This window comes from Cryptomeria japonica, chromosome 3 (assembly GCF_030272615.1).
Source record: "Cryptomeria japonica chromosome 3, Sugi_1.0, whole genome shotgun sequence".
Taxonomy (NCBI): Eukaryota; Viridiplantae; Streptophyta; class Pinopsida; order Cupressales; family Cupressaceae; genus Cryptomeria; species Cryptomeria japonica.
In genome coordinates, this window is record NC_081407.1 from 629,142,458 (window position 1) to 629,164,256 (window position 21,799).

Here is a 21,799-nt window from a genome sequence, read left to right on the forward strand (position 1 = left end):
CCTCCCCCCCCCCTAACATCACTCTAAATTCCCCATTAACATCTTATAAGATTCATTCATTAATTCTTTCTACCATTAATAAAATATAGCATTCATTCATTAATATCACATAACGTTCATTAACACATAACATTGATTGACATTAATTAACACACAACATTCATCAATATTAATTAACACATATCATCCAACACATAAAAATTAGTCATTATCAAATAAGTTAGATTACAATCATTTCTTTCTTTGTTTTTTCTTTGAAGCTATGAAAAGACTAAGTGGAACATCGGTGTCTTCATCATTTCCCCCCTTTGCAAATGTTCCGCCAACTGCTCATGATCTCAATGTATGCCTAGTCCTATACCTAAGGATGAGGACACTAAAGCGAAGGGGGGTCCTCTGCAATAACAAAGAAATGGGTTGAATTCAAATTTTTTTTTATCATTGTTACAAGTATTTCATTATTTAGAGAACATAATTGTTGTGCTCTTTACTTGATGGGGCCACATCATTTTGTGTAGCCTCAACCTCAACATGCTAAACACCAATTGCAATTATATTTGTTTAAAGCAATAATAGTGGTCCTCTTTACTTGAGTGGGGAACATCATGTTCTTGAGGTTGTGTACCCAGATCATGCTCCACTTGCTCACCACCGACTACATGCTCTAAAATATTAACAAGAAAGGTTACATTAATTACTACTCTAATTACAAATTAAGATGTTTAATTGTATTAATAGCTAAATAAATACATTTGAATAGAAAATGAATACCTCCACTATTGGGATGCACATCCAAACCTTCATGTGCAGGTGGTGTTTCACAATTAGTAGGCTGCATTCCAATGACATGCAAATTGTTATCATTGCTTGCTTATTTAAAACAAATATAGTCACTTTATGTTGGAACTCAACATCAATTAGATTATTGGTAAAGTATTCAATTTGAAACAAATTCCATTTAGCATATTTACCTATGTGACAGATGCACTCAAATGTTGTGTATGCCCACTCAATTCTTGTAGCCGATCAGCCACAGCTGAATAGCCTTGCTAGTAGGCAATTCTCTTGTCATCTTCTGTGGGCGCTCTATTGAATTCAGAGCCCTGCATTTTTGCTTGGTACCGTGAATTTTTCTTGCATTGTTTGATAAAAAAAAAAGTTTGCAATTTATTAATATTTTGAGACAATATGGGAGTTTACATGAGATACTTACAATTCGTGCAGCAAGTTTCATGTAACCACCAGAGTCGAGTTTGTGTTGCTTGTGCTTTTCTTGCCTTGCCTTGGTTTCATTTGACGTGTCACTCAGTCTATAAAAAGTTTGAAATATGTTAGATTATATAAATATAAAGAGTAATTAATTAGTACATAATTACATTCTTAATAGTATCCCGTACCTTCTTCTGGCTTCTACTGGTGTATTTCCTTTTTTCCTTTCAATTCTCTCCTTGGCATCCAAAATCAGGTCCTTCCACTCCCTCTCTAGAATCATGGGGGGATGCTCGTACTTTAGTTTCCTCTCCAAATGGGTCCTGTATTGGTCCCTCACATACTTTAGATATGTGCCAAGTTTTTCAAGGAGTTTGGTTTTGTCAAAGGTGTCATTTCCAAACCACTTAACCATTTGGTTTGTCAATTCATCTTTTAACCTTTTTTATTGGTCATTCCACCTTTTAAAGCAAAAACAAACCTGTTAGATTCATAGATGAACTGAAGCTACATTTATTACACTTCAAGAAATGGATCAAAGGAAAAGTATTCTAGAAATGATATGAAATCAAAAGTGGATAAGGGTTAGTTCACATATGATGTACCACCTTTTACGTATGGTGGGCCCAAATATTTGCAATGCAATGTCACTAAGATGTTTATAGAAAATATCATTGCCTGCAAAAAATTCATGGGATCATTAGTCCAAAATGAGTGATCATAAAGTAAATTACAATTAGAGTATATAAAATAATAATTTTAAAGTACCTATAACCTTTTGTATCTTTGAGGGAAGCATTTCTTTGTCGCTCACCATGAATGTGGCTTGTAATGTTCCCATACTAGCAATATGAGAAGATCCAGGAAATGATGCTATGTTATCAATAGTAGTCGCCTGTGGCACATCCTCATGTGCATCTCCTCCTGCAAAAAATGAATCCATGATGAAATGGCATTAGAATTCAAGAAAGAACACTTGAAGGGAAATAAACACATGACAGAAGATAGAGAAAAAGAGGGATCTACCTACAATGGGAGGGCCAATGTGATGTGCACTAGAGGATGTCTGCATACTACATGTTGCCGACATTGCAGTCAGCAATACAGGTGAGGGTGACCTCTGATGAGGCAGCATTGACATTTGTACAGTAACATTGACAACACCTAAAGAATAATACATTAAATATATCAAACATTAAATATATGAAAAGTGCAAGAACTGTAAACAAGGATGAACCTTTATTTTGAAAATTGACAGTATCAAGTATGAAGTGTTTTGGGTACTCAGAGTGATAAGCCAAGCAACTGATAATACAAGAAAATCATCATCACCTGATCCTGCAACACCCTGATCGTAGGAACGACTTTCATGAGGGTGGATAAATTGCTGTAAAAACAATATGTACATATTTTAGTTAATGACATAAAAAGAGAATAAAATATAAACCATTATTGAACTTTTGTTATAATTAAAGATTTCATTACTGCTTACTTGCAAGTTTACTACTGTCTTATACAATAATTCCACCCTCTGTCGTATCTCATCAGTGGTAGGATGCATGACTGCCAAAGCAAAAATCTCTTTTCTAATTTTTATAAGAGGCATTTTAAAGAATTTCACAAGGTCTATGGGATCTTCAGGGTCATCATTGCTTAACCCTAATGATTCCACATCCATAGAAAGGTGTTCAGGTACTGCAACTCCCTTTCCCTTTCCCCGAACATCCGTCTGTATCAAGAATATCATTAACAATTACAAAATTAGTATAAATCACTAAAAAAAAGAACATAATAATGTAACAGTTTGCTTCTACCTAATTTATACAATTACAATGAGGTTTACCTGCTCGGTAGAAGTGTCACAAGGTACATCTCTATTTGTGATATGTGATGGATCCATGTCAGCCTGTGATAAAGAAAAAATATAAAAAAACGTTAGCGAAATTACATCATAAACAACATGAACAACATGAACTTTGTAGACAAAAAGAATATTAAATATTAAAAAGATGTTGTCATCAAAATCATTGTAAATTTTTTAATTCCTTACCTTTACTTTATGTAGACTATGCAAGATCCTCAACTAAATGGTCACATAAATAGTCACATAGCTAATAAACAATCCAATTTCCATAAATAAACACAGTTTTAAAATTGTCACATAAATAGTCACACTCCCTATCTCCATCTCCATATTAAAAGGTGCATCATGAATTAATTATGTAATGGCATTATGTAAAAAAAATTCTATCAAGAAGTCAATATTAAATAGATAATATACTAATTGCATTCCTCATACATTTCATTCTTCATCATCATGAACATCAAGGTCATCATCATCATCATCATCATCATCATCATCATCATCATCATCATCATCATCATCATCATCATCATCATCATCATCATCATCATCGTCATCGTCATCATCCTCATCATCATCAACATCTTCACCATCATCATCACCATCATCACCATCACTGTCATCATCATCATCATCATCATCATCATCATCATCATCATCATCATCATCATCATCATCTTCTTCTTCTTCTTCTTGTTCTTCTTCATCGTCATTGTGAAACTGTCGATCGTGATCATCATCCACTTCATCTTCTACTTCTTCGGTATCTTCTTCTTCCATCACATTATACTTTATCGGCCTTCCTCTTGGATCATGTCTAACAACAAATGACCAACCTAGTTTATGTGGAACCTTTGAGTAAAATACTTGCTCACATTGGCTTGGAAGAACATAGGGCTCATCCCTAACTGGTTCAAATGACCTCATATTTAGCATTATAAAACCATTATCATGTTCAATAACAGTTCTATTAGGGTCATTTTTATTCAATCGTAGCTTGTACCATTTGACGATGAACAAAACTAATTTGAAGGAATTAAAGTCACACTCAAGTATATCATCCAAAATGCCATAGTATCGATTTTGAGACTATTGAGGATGAAATATTTGTCACCTCAAAGATTGTAGTGATGCTAGAATCGCAAGTTTTCTTCATGTCATTCAACTTTTTTATGCAAAATTTATGACCATTGCAGCACATAGCATTGTGGTGTTTGACCTACGATATGTCAAACATGTAAAATTTATTGCATTGTGAGTTGATAAACATATGGGTGATTAATAAATTTATATGTACCTATTTATCTCTTAAACCATATGCTAAATCAAATTCCCTTTGCGTAACATTGGAATCTCCATTACGATGTGCTTCTTTAACCAATGAAGCCACACCTTCCCATGTTAACGTGCGTCCAGAATGTTGACTACGTTCAATCCATACCATCATCCAATCAAGATTGTTTTCAATATACAAATGTAGTGCATCCCACTCTCGACCAACTATACAAAAAATAAATAGATGTCTTACAATCGATTTATTTTGAAGATTAAGAATTAATTAACTACAATAACATCGTATAATTACCTCTCACTTTCCTCAATCTACCTTTCCTTGTCAAGTACTCCCCTTTGAATTTATTAATGGTGTTGGGATCCCAAATGCGATCCACGTGGATCTTTGCTGCAAACTTAAGAAGATATTCAAAAATGTACACCATAGTCTGGTATACCATATATCCCTCCACCTTAGAACCCTCAGGATGGGCTCTTTGTCAAACCAAAGCCTTCAAAAATTTCAAGTGTCTCTCAACCATCCACATTAACTTAGTGTGTACAGGTCCACACAATTCAATCTCCTTAACTTGGTGTATGAGGTAGTGTTCTTGTGCATTGAAAAAAGCTGGAGGTAGGCACTTTTTCATTTCACACATTAAATGAGGAATTTTTCTCTTCCAATATTTTATATCGTCTTTATGGATTTCTTTACATGACAACCACCTACAAGGTATTCAAGATGCAAAAAAATATATTACATAAGAAGTAAAACAAATCACAAATATAATATCTATACAACGAACTAAACAGATATCACTACTTACCTCATGTATTTTCCAAGATCATATATGACTTGCTTGACATTATTGTCGAAGTCATCTAGGAGAGATAGAGGTAGAACGTACTGCAACAATTATAAAATTATCTTTTCATTTTTTTGTAACATAATGAAAAGTACACATATGCGTAGTACTTAAATACATACTAAAAACACAAGAACATGAATTACTTTAATGAAGGTATGCCAATCATGCATTTTCATCCCTAGCCCAAATTCACTTTTCTTTGATATGAGATTGTTTATGTTCGCAACAAATCTTGTGGGAAATTGAATTTTTCGTATGACTTCTTTTATAGCATTGCTTTGCTGGTCCGTTAATAACCAAGGAAGCTCACTTATATTAATCTGGTCTCCATGGCTATTTGATTGAATGACATTTATCATTGCATGATTGGAATCCTGAATGTCACTACATATTTTGATAATTTTTTCTTTGTCACACCTTCCATCCAATATTTTCCATAATTTCTCTGTTATATTCTTTCCAATATGCATACTATCAAACAAATGAATAATTTGTACCTGCTTGTAGTAGGGCAACCTACTAAATTGTCGGGGATAACTTTTTGTTCCCTTAGGAAGGTGGTCATTTATGCCTTCACGACCTTCATGATCATCAATCACATCATCAGTAAACAAAACAAATTAGAAAAGATGTTTTATGACAAACCAATAGATGGAATGGAATTACCTTGATGATTAATTCTATTATATTCCAACTTCCATAGGTGAGGTGTCATTCTTCGTGGCTTTGATGTATTCTCTTCTTTTTCATTGAAAAGATGTTTTTCAGTATTTGGATACTTATCATTTTTGTGGAGAAAGTGCCTATACTCATCAAACACCTGCTTTCCTAAACTTTTTGAATGACGAGATTTCATCTTTGGACCACAAACAGGACATGCAAATTTTCCCTTTGTTTGAATACCTACAAGATAATGTATAATTGGATTAAATATGATAATTTTTTGAATTATAATGTTCATGCACAACTTAAACACTATAACATACCACAAAAATGTGTTAGCCCCGGGGCATCGTGTATTGTACATAGAAGCATCACATGGAATTGAAATTGTCTTTGTCTTATTGGTCTAGAGACGTCATACATAGTGACACCATTCCATAACTCCAACAAATCATCGATAAGAGGCTTGATATATACATTCATATCTTTAACTTGGTAATTACCTAATCAAATGAACAAAAACATTACATAATTATTATGACCATTTTACTGCAATATTTATAATTAAATTTAGATGACTATATTTAAATGATACAATACCTAGAACAATCATTGCCAACATTATGTGCTCCCTCTTTATTGACATCCATGGAGGAATGTTATTGTTGATAACAAAAATAGGCCACACTGAGTAAACAGATCTCATCTCTCCAAATGGATTGACACCATCCGCTGCCAATGAAAGCCTGAGATTATGAGGTTCTTCTTTAAAGTGTGGCCACTTTTCCTCTATGTCCATAAATGCTGAACCATCTGCAGGCATTCAAATAATGTCATCATGACTTCTATTGTGTGCATGACAATCCATAAATTGTGCCAAGCAAGTGCACTTGAATAATCGTTGCATACGTGGAATAATGGGAATATAGCGAAGAACCTTGCGAGGAACCCTTTTTTTTATTTGATCTATTCGATATCTACTGATATGACATTTAGGGCATTCAGTTCAAAATTCATGTTGTTTGTGCTATATAATATGATCATTGGGACACGCATGTATTGCTTGATACTCCATTCCAATATCTTTCATAATGATAGATAATTCTCGGTATGAGCGAGGTAGAATATTTGATGGTGGTAACAAAAACTCACCTATCAATCTACAACAATAAAATATAATTTGTTATAATAAAGAATATTAATGGTACAACATGATTCATAGTTTATTATGACATATATGACATGCCTTAACATACGTGACATTGTTATGTTGGATGAACCATTCATAACCATCAAGTTCACCAACAACAATACAACGGAGAGAAGAGTTGCTTGTGAGCCTTCATAAAGGGCCTCAGATGCCTTCTCAAGTAGAGGGACATCATGAATAACATCAAGGTCATCTTCATCATCATGATCAGCTGCACGAGTACTAAATGAGTCATGGATCAATGTATTTGTACCATCATCTTCAATTGTATTTTCTGGCTCATGATCATCATCTTCCATGAGATCATTATCTTCAACTTCGATATTCACACCTCCATGTTTGTCCACTTCAAAAACCATATTCTTAGGGTTGTGTTGATCCATACCATGTGCTTCGGGGTGCTCGACCTATATAAAATTGATATACATAAACAAACCATGATCATGATCTCATCATCACATGATTTATTATGTATATAAATTGTCAAAACGATATAATGGAAAACTTATCAATGGATGATAATCATGTCCACCTTCAATGTAACCATGCGGCCTACAATGTTTCTTCGTTGTTCTGATTAGAAGTCTTCTAGTCTTTAACCCCTTACAAATTTTGCACGGACAATAACATTTTCCATCACCTTTTCTTTCAAGTTAGACCACAATCTAGCAATTGTCTCTTTATTTTGTTGTTCGTTGATATTGTCTGACATGGTCTTTCTTCACAGGCAAGAAAATAGAAATTATTGTCTAACATGGTCTTTCCCTCCGGAGCTGGCAGATCCTGCTTCCATACTTTAATTTTGTTTTCTCAAAGGACAATCCTAAAAATCCATGCATTGCAAACAACTTTTTACACCTTTGTTGGTTGTGGTGGCATCACAGAGAGTTTACATCAATAAATGAAGAACATGCCAATTCTTTTAATGCAGCAGTAGAAGTCTATCTCTTATTCAATATCTCTAGTGAAACCCCCATGATCTTTTGTTGGAGTAGAATTTGTTATATTCTAGAAAGGGTCTTGTCCTTTGTTGATGGGATATTCATCTACCTCAATAAATAACTATTCTTTTCTCCAACAAGAAGTGGAACTAAATGAAGATCTAGCACCATGAAATTAATCCTCAAAAGGATTACTATAGTTAGTTTGGTAGATAATGATCTGGGTAAAATACTAATGTGGCTTTACAAAACATTATGTACTAGCTTAGCATACTCTAACAACTTTGGTGCGACATGCTATATCCAATTAAGTCTCCATCGGTATCTCTATTGTGTTTATAGATTGGGATTCAATGACTTGTTTTATACATAGATTTTACTTTCAACTGAGGAGGTATGCATGTACTTACTTGTCTTTTGATTGTATCCCTATTTCAAGAATTTCTTCTATCAACAAATCATTTGTTGTAAGTTGTACAAGTGGAAGCTTGAACATGCCTTCCATGCTAGCCTTGTTGATACGTTCAACACCATCTTGTGCAACAAATCTTTAGAACTCCATTTTTCTGAATTGAAGACTGAGTAGTAGGGACAATCTAGGACACTTATAGAGGTTTTGCAAGAGAGATAAATAGACCTAAATATTATGGCTTAATAATGATCGATAGGTAAACAGATAAGAAACTCTCAATATCAAAATGACTTTCTCAATTGTCTCTACTAGAAATGGATAGATCTGCTAATAATGGCTTTATGACTATATGTCAACTTTAGACTCAATCCAAGAAGAGCTAGAACTAATATGCAATATCTAGATTTATGATCTCTATAATATAACAATCTCATAATTATGTTTCTAGGCATCTATACCACAACACAAACATCATGGTAGTGTTTAGCCATAGCAATTGATATCCTAATTATAGAATGTGAAATATGCACATAACTATGAATAAAGATTAAGAAAAACAAAGAAAGATGCTTATTGCAAACATAAATGACTAATGGACAAGAATTGAATTCATTGTAGATAGTTTTGAATATCAAATTCACTTATTTGTGTGCATTTAGTAACTCATGTACTTGTGGCCAACCATTTATCTCTTTCATAAATTAAACACTTATTAATAACATTAAATGGCTGAGTAATTATGTTTTAGTTGAAATTGAAAATAAAATATTTTATTTCAGGATAGCTCACACTATTCCCTATCATATTTTAGACTCTTGGTTTTGTTAGTAGGTTTGATGTCTTTGGAGCTGATCATTGCATTTCTTTAGTTACGTTTGCCAGCATACTCCTAGCCTGTGCCAAAATGGGAGCTTTGGAACAGGGTATGGACATCCATCAAAGCATAAAAGATAGAGGAATTTTGTCAGATGTAGTTGCAACTGCACAAAATGGATTTGTTTAGAAGGCTTTAGAAACTTTCAAGCAAATGCAATCGGCAAGTGTAAAGCCAAAGTCCATGACCATTGCTACTATCCTCCCTACCTATGCCAAAATGGGAGATTTGGAATAGGGTATGGACATTCATCGAAGCATAAAGGATAGAGAAATTTTGTCAGATGTTGTAGTTGTAACTGCCTTGGTAGACATGTATGCAAAATGTGGAAGCATATACAAGGCATGTGAACTATTTGATAGAATGCCTGAAAGAAATGTTGACTCGTGGACTGCAACGATTGCTGGATATGCACAAAATGGATTTGTCGAAAAGGATTTAGACACTTTCAAGCAAATGAAATTGGAAGCATAAAGCCAAATTCCACAACCTTTGCCAACATCCTCCCTGCCTATACAAAAATGGGAGCTTTGGAATAGGGTATGGACATCCATCAAAGCATAACAGATAGAGGAATTTTGTTAGGTGTTGTACTTGCAAATGCCTTGCTTGACATGAATGCAAAATGTGGAAACATGGACAAGGCTGGTGAATTGTTTGATACGATGCTGCAAAGAGATGTGATCTCATGTGAACAATCAACACGCGCGCATACGGGAGGAAGGGATTGCTGATACAAAATTGAACGCTCACTCCTCAATCACAGTTCTATGGTTTTACGAGATTAAACTAGGAAAATTAACCACCACATGTATATTTTTTGCAACATGAAATTAAAAACTAGGGTAATTTGAATCTACCTCCTACATGGGATTGCCTTCAATGTGGGTTTGATGTTCTTGGGGGTTGAAGTCACCACAGACGCCTACGTGGGATCGCAATTCACAAATCAATTGCCCGCCTCTTTTTTTATTTTGTAATGGCCGTTGTCATCAGAATTATGACGAACTCGAGCACCTTTTTGAAAAAAAGAAAATTCTCATTGCTAATGCCTTCTTCGTCGAAACCAAATGGGTAATTTCCGTCGGAATTATGACGAATGCAGACATTTTTTCAAAAAAAATCAAATTTGGCCACAATATACCTTCTCTGTCGGAAACCTTAGTCAAAAATCTAGTCCAAATGTATTAGTGCATCTTGTCACCATACACTCTGCCGAGGATAATGCAAATATGTTCTTCTGTAAATTCTTCCAGAAAGTATACTGCATTGTGTAGTTTCATCTTCTCAAGGATGCTGCACTCTGATTTGATCTTCTTATCATCTCCACAAAATAGACTTAGCTGGGAGTGAATCACTAGGGATCCTAGGTCTTCCAACTTATAGTCTATATACCCTGAAATATCTTCCTCGACAATGACTCCGATAGGAATTTGAGATAGGGCATTGTATCTCATTTTCTTTTGAAGAAACTCAGGTGAATCTTCAGGTGCACTAGAACTAGAATGCGATGCAGAAGCCATAACCAAATGATAAGAAAGAATTTCAGAAAATACCTTCACAATATGAAATTTAGGTTTTCCAATATTGCGCATAGTGCACCACTTCGATTGCTAGTTCACTGCTTAGTGTTCTTCACAGATTGCTCAAAGATGATTGCAAGATTTCACACATGATTTCTCCGAATGCTAAACAAATTTCTCTGGTTGCTCTACTCTTGAAAATTCTTCTTTTGAAAATAGATAAGTGAAAATGACAATGAAAATCCCTTTTAAACAAACTCTTACCTACCATAATAAATGCATCACTGCTAGGGCACAAAACCCTAATTTTGCCTTTTACCACTTCAAATCTTTTGTCGATTGATAGGTAACATATACCGATAAAGGTCTTTACCAATAGAAACTGGGGGTTCAAAATATTTCACCGATATGTTCCCCCTAAGCTTTTATGATGCTCAGTTTGCTGGTTCAGAGACTTCCACACTAGGTGCAGAAGCAGGTTCATCCTATGACTCTTCTTCTGATTTCTTTTTCCATGTTTTATTCATTTCCACTTGAATGGTTTCAACATCAATGTTCCCTTCTATAGTGATCGGTATATCACCCGATGGATTCTTTCTCAGTCTGCATGTTCTGGCAGTGTGTCCTGTTTTGTTGCAATGATAGCATACCATTCCAGGTGTTCTCCATGGTCCATTATTCATACTTCCATTCTTCCTTCTACATGTTGCAACAATGTGACCACTACCATGATAGATCAAACAAGTTTCTTTCCAACTAGTTGCCGCTTGATAACCAATTGACTGATGGTCATAGGTATTGTACCGGTTGGGATTCTGGTTCATAGGAAGTTCCAGAATAACTCCTTGAGTCCTTGGAGAATATCTCCTAGTGTTGTACAAAACTGACCTGCATTCAAATGCTCTATGTCCAAACTTGTTGCATGCATAACAGTTTCCATTGAATCTATTGGATCTAGGAATATTGTTTTGAAACTAAGGAAAATTGTTGTAGGCCTTGCTTCTACACACATTGGCAGTATGTCCTTCTTTGAGACAATTAAAGAAAATAGGTTTAAATTTTTACTTACCTTTATCCTTGGATGTTGGTTGCTTCTTTGATATTCCAACTTTTGTTCTAGAGGTCTCACCTTCCTCATACCCAGAGAAACCAAGTCCAATGGTATTCTTTACTAGATTTCCCAATTCTAGCTTTTTCTCTAGCTTAGCAGTACTTTGATTGAATTTGGCAAGTATCTCCTTTGACTCAGTAAGTTCCTTGGAAATAGCAGCATTAGATTCCATAAAGGTTGCATTCTCAGAAATAGCCATGTTTAGTTCACCTTTTATTTCTTCTTTTTCCACTTTACTCTCCTGGAGATGAGCAATAAGGGTATTGATTTCTTGCTTCAGCTTGGAGATCTCATGTTCTTTGTGTTTTACCACATCTTTAGCTTTCCTTCTGTTCTCAAGCTCCTGACTCATTCTGATAGTCAGTCCTTCCAACTCCCTTCTCAGATTGACTTTCGATTCATTAAGTTTTTCAACTTCTTCAACTAGGGCATCCATGTCAGCTTCATCAGAAGAGTTGTTTTTAGTGAGTTCCATTAGTTTCTCAACATGCTCTCTTCTTTTGGCCAAAGAGGCTTTATACTTGACTTTGAGTTCATCATAGGCTTTCTCAGTCTGAGTGAGATGATGAGTAAGTTCCCTCATAATGTATTCACCCATATCTCCTTCCAAGTGGTTAGACTTATAGAAAGGTTGGCTTTGATACCAATTGATGAATACTAAGAGGGGGGTGAATTAGTATACCAAAAAATACTGTAATCAATCTTTTAAACAGTTTAGCAGATAACCGGTGCAACAGATTCACTAATAAACTGGTTAAGATAAGTGCAAACCAAATAGCAAACAAAGCATTCACCCACAAAAGCACAATCACCATAACACAAGATATTTGACGTGGAAACCCAAATGGGAAAAACCACGGTGAGCAAAAATTCACAAGTAACTATCTGCAGAATAGTAACCAGATCGGTTAAGGTCATACAATGTTCTTCACCAGAACAGATCCTGTTAGGAATCTATTAAAGACTACCTTGTTAAAGGATTTCAGATCCATAGTTGTGAACCACCTTGTTAGAGGATTTACAAAGGCTTTGCTGGGCCTACTCAGTTAAGGGTTTCAGACTTGTCAAAGATATTAGTAATCAACAAGTGAATGATCTAGATAATAGCACAATATGCTTAATTAGATCCTTGACGGCTCATTGTTAATGCATTTTAGCATTACTTCAGCCTTCAATATCTGCACACTCTGTCTCTTCACATAGACCTAATCTTCTCTTCAATGATTGCACATAACCTTTTCTATTCTATATCTCATACATGCAAACCCTTAGACATGATGTCCTTAAAAAGGAATCTGATTTCATGTCAGTCTAATAGAATTAGACTACAAGTTCCTAGGTACAGTGCATCTAGACACATTTGGTAACACGACACAACAACACCGCCAAAGTGTCGGTGGATGATAACTCATCACACATTACAGTAATACCGGTTGGTAACTCACCACAGATATATACCAGTTAATACAATATACCAATTACCGGTTGTCAAAAATGAAGACTAGAAGATCGTAGTGTTCCGATCAAAAGTTAACTACCACTTGGGTCCTTCGTACCGCTTGAGATCCTCAAACCACTTGGGGTCTTAATACCACTTGGGATCTTCAGTTAGTCTGTGACCGGTAAACCATCTTCTGCAAAATACCTATAGTCTAAAGACTATACACACAATAATACACAATACCGGTTGAGCATAGCTTATACATCAAGAAAGTGTGTGTCGATCAATGACAATCAAAATATCATCAAAATGCCAACAATGAAGCTCTGACAACATGATGCTTTTCTCATCTACCACTCACATCTACCAATACTTCCATCTACCGATAATTTAAAACTGCTACTCAAATCTACCAGTAATTGCCATCTACCCCTTGGCCTCCAAATGCTATAAATAGAGGCCTTGTGAGCTCATTTAAGGCATCGTGTGTTAGAGTTTGAGTATTAGGTGTGAAGTGTCATAAGAGTCTCTTGGGAGAAAGTCAAGAGTATCCTCTACCCTTGCGCTTCCATGAGATCTTGGGATTATGAGAAATTGACTTGGATAGGTTATCAAGTTTGTCATTTGTAATGAAGCATTAATGTAATATGGGTCCAAGATTTGACTGTTGGTATTTCCACTGTAAATTGGTATCAGAGCCTTGGTAATGTTGTAAAATCCTTATTTCCATTGTAATATCTTTAAGAATAATAGAAATATTTTGTAGTGTCTATTCCAACATTGTCTCTATTTCTCACTTGTCATTGTGTCATTTTGAGAAATGTTGAGAGAGTTTGAATTCTAAAAGATTGAGGGTAAGTTTGGCAAGTAGCTATGGACCCTGCAAAAATAAGACATTAAAAACTATTTCATTACAAAAATATTTTATAAAAAAAATAAACCCACATATATTCTTAATAATTATAATTTTTTGTAATATTTTTAAAATTGTTCTATTTTTTAATTTTTTTTAAAATCATAATTTTCTCTTTAATCATTTTAATATATACAAAATAATTTTAAAAAATTCAATCATAAAATTAAATATTTTGCATTTAGAACTATATAAAATGACTACTTTTACTATATTAAACAATATTATAATTATAGTAGTTATTTTATTAAGATTAGTTATAATCAATATTAGATACATATAATTAAAATATACAATTTTGAACTAATAATTAATAATTAAGTGTAAGATTAATTTAATTATTATAATTATTAATACTATTTTTTTAGACCTCATGCTTCATCACTAGAAGCTCTTACTAATCGAGCTAGACCCAATCAAATATTAATATTATTTTATTGAAGTGAAAGTTTTAGTTTTTTTTAATCAGTGAAGGAAAAACTATAGTTAATATTACATAATATAATTAAAATAATGTATTTTTAAAATAACAATAATTAAAAATCATAATAATTAAGAATTACAACAATTTTTTTTATTACAATACTAGTAATCATTCTTAAGTTACACTTGTTATGATTTGCATATTAATGATTATGTAAACTATAATTAATTTTACAATTTTTCTTATTTAAACAAGGAGATTTAATTTTTGCTTTAAATAAATGTAGATTATCTTTATATCCACCACCACAATTCCTATCCTTTGGGTTTATGTTTCTATCTCTATTTCTATCCTTTAAGTTTGATTTTTAGTTTTTCCCTTGTGGTGTGTTGTCATTATGCAAATCATAATAGATTTTAAATTGTTGAGTTATTATCTTTGGTTAAGAGAATTTTTATGGTTTCCATATAATTTTTTATGCAAATCATAGTAATTTTTACAATTTGTTAATTTGAATAGATATTTTTAATTTTTGTTTTAAATCAATGCAAGTTGCCTCTATATCTAACACAATTTGTATTCTTTATGTTTATGTTTCTATTTTTATTTGTATCTTTTTTATTTTTTTTTTGTTCTTTTTCTTCTTCCAAAACTTCATCACAAGTTTAAGAGAATTGTTATGATTTCCAAATAAATTATAATGCAAATCACAACAATTCTCTTAAATTGTTATGCTTATTTAAGAGAAATATTATAGTTTGCATAAAAACATTATTAAGAAAACCTTGGACATTTTAAATTTTAAAATTTCATCCAAAGTTTAAGAAAATTTTAATAATTTGTATATAAATTATTATACAAATCATAACAATTTAAGATTACAATTTAAGATTGTTATGAATTGTTATGTTTTCTTTAAGAGAATTATCATGCAAACCATGATAGTTTTTACAACTGCAAGTCTACTAACTTATATTACATTATACATTGTGATTATGGAGTTATTTGACAATTATATATAAATGATGCTAATCTAGTTTACACTCCATATTATGAAACTTAATAGAATATTAAGGTGTTAATGTGATTTATGTTACATTAGCACATGCTCTCAAAACTTATAAATTATCTTTTGAGCTCAATGTTCCTATATTAATTAAAATTGTGTAGACATTTGTTTGACATCAAAAAATTTATTGTGTCTAAATAGCTCTCATTCTCTTATATTTCACTTCATTGAGTCAATATATCACTAGTATATCTATATTTAAAAAAAATGTATGTAAAATATACAAGAAACAACAATTTAAAGATAAATTGTAAATATGTTACCATTAGAAATGGGGTCATAGTACAATTGGAGTTGTGGTTACGAGTTGCACATTTTGATTGAAAACTCTATTTAAGAATTGTAAAAATAATAAAATAATTTTCATAGAAAAAATCTTTAAAATATTATAAATTATATTATTATTTTTGATCAATTATTTAAAATTATAAGAATAGTAAAATAATATTTATAGAAAAATATTACAATCAAAATATTAAAAATTATAATTATTAAGATTCTGTCAGTTATTTAAAATTAAATTATAATGTTATTAAATTAAAATTAATTACTATTATTGTAGTACCCCTACCCTAATCAATTTCTAATCTGGGTTTAATCTTGGTCAGTTTATCTTAATATAATGTTATAGTCAGATGTTTGATTTAACGCATAGCTGTTGATGTGGTTTTCACATTAGTTGTATGCAAGTTGTTTAGTGTACCTATTTCGTGGTATTAATATCGGGCTAACGCTTTCATTAAATTTTATATATGTATGCATGTATGACTCTTGGTTGCAGGAGATTTCAGGTGCAATGTCGCATGAGTGCGAGGTTCGTCTTCACCTGGATTTGCAGGTTTGAGTGTACCTCTTTAATCCTTAGAGTTGGATTAGGTGGTCGTAAGACCCTAGTTGACCATAGTCATGCTCGAGTGAGCATCGTTAGTCGTCATCGGTATCCCTTTTTTGTTTGGGTTTGCGAGTCGTCTGTTTGGTTGACCTTCTCGGTTTGCGTGCTTGGTGTGTATGGTTAAATTGATTAATTAGTCCTTAGTAATTATTTTGATTAAATATGTATTTGTGCATTAGAGATTAATGGACTAAATTAATCGGGATTTTGTTATGCGATTTTCGTTGATATTGGATTGCTCGTTTTAAATTGGGAGTAAGTTCGATTAAATGACTGATTTTGAATATTAAATGCATTTTGTATATGCTGTTGAAAAGAAAGTTTTGTATTTAATTGCAATAGATTTAATTGTATTCTGTTGGCCTTTTAAATTAGGAAGGTTAAATTGAATTAAATGAGAAAATCAATTTGGAATTGAAAGGCAAGTTTAATTTGTTTTTATAGATAGAAAAGAATTATTTTTGGGGAAGATTATTTTAAATAAAAATTTTAATTCCAAAAAATGGAATTTTGGTCAACTCTTCCTTATAACCTAATATTTTGGGAAATTTTGGAGGATGGATGTTTTTTGGAAAAATGTTGGTTGAAAAATATTTTTGGGATGAAATTTGGGGTTTTTTTGGGAGGAAGGAGTTCTTCTGGATCTGGCAGGTGGGCTCTCCTTCAGCTCTTCCAGGAATGCGTATGAAGGTAGGAATTACCTTAACTATTCTTCCTTGTTGCCATGGAAATAGTCTGTTGTTGAATGAAATTGCTTGTTGTCAAAATCCAATCTTTTTAAAAATTGTTATCAGATTGAAATTTGGAATTGTGGGTTAAGATCTATGCTTATTTGCTTATGATCTTCAAGAAAACAAATTGGTTGCATCATTGTGGTAAAAATAGTGCCCTTTTTGGCCCATTTTGAGTTTGGCTGGAAATTTTATTTGAGGTTTTGTTATTCCTCAATTCTTTTTGGGTGTTTAAAACCCATTTGTGTTTGGGAAAGAATGTATATCATCAAAAATATCTTGATACCAAAACACAGTTCTTTTAAACCGAACTTATTAAATCGAAATTTATAAAAACAAATTTGAGTTGGGGTTTTTTTTTTATAATACCGAACTGTGAGATTTTTAAATAAATTTTTACTTAGTTGGGGTTTGGAGGGTAGGGAGCAGAGCTCCACCCGCCTCCTCCACCTCTTCCCCCCCCCCCCCCCCCCCCCCCCCCCCCGCGCCTTGTTACCGCTCGCAGTGGCTGTGGCTCACTGTGATGGCCGTAGGGGCCGCGGTGGCCGCAAGGCACCGCGGACCCTGCGTGCATTGCAGTGGCGCCGCCGCCAGGACTCGCCTGCGGCTGGGGTTTGGCTCGCCCAACCCCCACGTTGGGAGGTGGGCCCGGCCTTCGCCGCCCCCCATTTTAAATGGTGGTTTTTTTTAAATGTATTTTTTTTATTCAAAAAAAAAAATATAATAGTTTAATATTATTTAATTAGACAATTTAATTTTATTTAATGATAAGGTTTTAATGTTAAACGTTATTCATTAAATTATTAATTAATGTATATAATTAATTAAAGGGTAATTAATTTATATGTTAATTGGTTAAAATTGCATTTTGGTGTATTTGCAAGGATCCATATAGGCTTTTGCTAATTGAAAGGAAGGACAAAACCAAATGTTTATTAGTTGTTTATTCTGGGAAATTAAGTCCTATATGAATAGTTTTTTTTGTGGAAGTAAAATATTATGTTAATTTGGAAAATGGTTACTTATTTTGTTTTAGCTCCCTTCTAAGGGTATATTTCTCTTTTTTAGAAACTATATACTTTCGAAGGGGTGAGATTGCGTGACTTTATTTCAAGAGGGTATCAATGATGTTTTAATTGGAGATTAAATATCTTATTTAATTGATTAATGGTTGTCTGAGTTTTATTAATATGAATTTGGTTTAAAAAACTCATTATGGCTTTATATGTCTGTTCGATGCTTTGAACCTTAGAGAGTTAGAAAACCAAGAACAACCTATTCCTAGATGAGGTAGATAACTATAATCTGATATAGATCTTGTAGAAAACTTGATCGACTTTTAATGATTAGATCAATTTGGAAAGATTGTATCTGTTGAATATTCCTATGCGAGTCTAATTTCTGTATTCGCTTTTGCTTATGTATTGGCAAGTCGTGCTTGTTTTGATAGGACCCTGTCATATGGAATGATTTGGGGTACCTGTTTCAGTCCTCGGTTCCGAGTCGACTGTTGTTTTGTGGTAGTGTTGTATTTGGTCATATCCTTTGTGTAGGTGTCGAATGTTGAATTGTGGTTGACCATTGTTGGTCGAGTGTCTAGTTAGAGTACCATCAGTAAGTGTTCATCTTTTGAGTCATGTTCGACCAGATGGTTGTTCCCTCCTTTTTGAACTCCGTTCGTCTGACCATGCCTATTCCTTTGTTTTGAGTTCATTCGAGTATAGTCTAGTGTCGTATGGGAAAGTGGCTTTTGATTGGGGGTCGTGCCCAAAGTGGCTGTTGGGTAGCCCATCGAAAGTGAGTCTAATAAGTGATAACCTATCAGTAGATTAGAATGTAATCTCTAAGTAAGATAATTGTGCCTCACACATGGGACGAGTGCTAACATAGACTCGACATGCTGTGAGAAGGCCTGAAATGGCAAACCATCATCCTTGTCTTCACGAGAGGATGTGTGGGTCCACATGAGGCTTGGATGGGCTGGATGCTCGGATTAGGTTGCCAGGGTAACCCAGTGCATGGGGCCGGGACCTATGAAGACCTGCCATGGTAACCATACCAGGTTGTGTGATGACACTTGTCCCTACGTTTGCTAGTGTGTTGTCATTTTGTCCTGTTAGGAGTACCTTTGTGGGTCGTCCTTTTGTCTCTGCCCTTGTGAGTATCGGTTTCATGTTAGACCTTGGGTGGTGATGGCTCAGTTTGTGGATGCTCCAATGGACCTTTGTATTAGATTTGATTATGTTCAGCTGGATCCTTTCCTTTTCAGGGATCGTTTATGTATTTATTGACCGATGTGGTCGTTGTATATTGTTTATATTTCGCCTTGATGGCCGAATTGTAATGGTGTAACCTCTTGTATTCTTAACTTTATTAATTATCATGGGGTCTTGCAGTTGAGCAGACCCAGAGATGTAGCCCTTTAGGGGTGAACTCCGAGATCATTATGGTGTTATGTGATGTATTCTCTTATGTTTCCCTTATTCAGCGTTATCATGTATGAATAGCTTATGTTAGAATGGATAAGTGGACGAATGAAATTAACTTTAAATGCTTATATGCAGTCCTTCTTGAATGCCATGTTGATCGAATGCTTAAGTGGTTTAGATGAGAATCATCGTAGATGCTAGTATGCAATCGTCTTTTGAAATGTAATAAATTGGAGTATGAAAGAATGTAACTTAGAGTAATGGATTATATTCAGTTGTGGTTAAGGAAATTAAGTATGCTTGAAAAGATCTCTTATGTTTATGATGAAATTCTAGTGTGTTAGAATATTAGATGTATGGCTTGTAATTTTAAATGAAAAGCTTGAATGAAGATTATGAATAGATCTTAATGGATGAATCCTTGTTTGTGATTTATATTTCCATCTTTTGAAAGAAATTATCCTGATTAAGAATTATCTCGTTATAAAAAAATCAGCTTATTGGGTTGATTGGGTGAGTTAAGTGAATTGTGAAATTTAAGTAATCTTGTTGGGAAACTCTTTAGGTGTTAGTTGATGTCTTCCGCTATGTAATCTGAATCTTTGATATCGTGTTGTATCTTAATGTGGTGTAACTTTAAAAAAAATAAAATTATTGCACTCTATTCTTGTGTTATGGCTTAATCCCTTCGGGATTTCCTGGCGGGGCATTACATTTGGTATCAGAGCACATGTTGCAAACATTGGGATCTCTGGTGTCGCGTGTGCCCTCTATTGGTGTGAGGTGTATCGACCTTATGTGTATGCTTGTCCTCCTTTTTGCATGTGAGTGATTGAGTAGACCTTAACTTGTGTGTAACGTGTGTGTGTTCACACCTTGTTTTTGCCTTCTTGAGGTTGGTGTTTGAGTGTTTATATGTGCATTGTTTGCTTATTGATGTCTTGGTCTACGATTACTCTTATTTTGAAAGAGAGTCATATGTACCTTCCCTTATTGAGTGTTGTACTCTTTAGACTAATCCATTTGGGTTGGTCCGTGCTTGTCTTGAATTTGAGAGTGCGAATTGTGTTTGTTTAAGATTATGATCTAGCTTAGTGTTGTCCACTTGAAGGACTAGTATGGCAATTATTGAATGCTTATTTTGTAGAAAATTAAATGATCGTCACCATTCCTCTCTTTCTTTCTGGAAATTAAAATGATTAGGATATGTGTAATTATCTTTGATTCGAGTTTTCTTGTTGCGAGAGAGAAAAGGGTGTGACTTCTTGAACCCTTGTGTGAGCCTTATGACGCTTATGTTTTTAGATTATTAAAGGGCTATGAGTTTTAAAGTTCATATTGGTTATTGGGAGAAAACTGTATGTGTACGTTTAAAGAATTCTCCATGTATATTTTGTAGGAGTAGCATAATTAAATTCTACCTTAGTAAGGTACATTTCTATGTGGATAGTTGGATTATGTGAAACTGCTTGGTTTGTAAAAGAAGTATTAAAAGGAGCATGTTATTGTAGCTTTGAGAGAGTATTAATGTGTTCCCCGAAAGATTGTCTTATGTGTTTCATTAAACCAGTTTGATTGAAGATTTATTTTAGCAAATGCTCCATTGAACTCACTTTTGGGTATGTGTAATTACCTTAATGTGTTTAGAAAGTGCGAATTAAAAGCTTGTTTGATGCGCATGCATTAATATGTTTTATTTGGGTAATAGCTCCTCGCTTACCTTTTTATCGTAATTTGATTTTGATGAGAGGTTGCAAATTATGACATGTGTCTATTTTGTATTAAGTATAAGAGAGTGTTTTCAAGAGGTCTTGCATTATCGAAAAGATTGCCTGTCTTGATCTCTGTTTTGTTTGGAAAACTAGAACCTCCTATTGCAACCATAATTATTGGAAGTGTTTTGTTAGGCTGATTATCATCCTTCTTAATGGTAGTGAAATGAAAACCGCGTA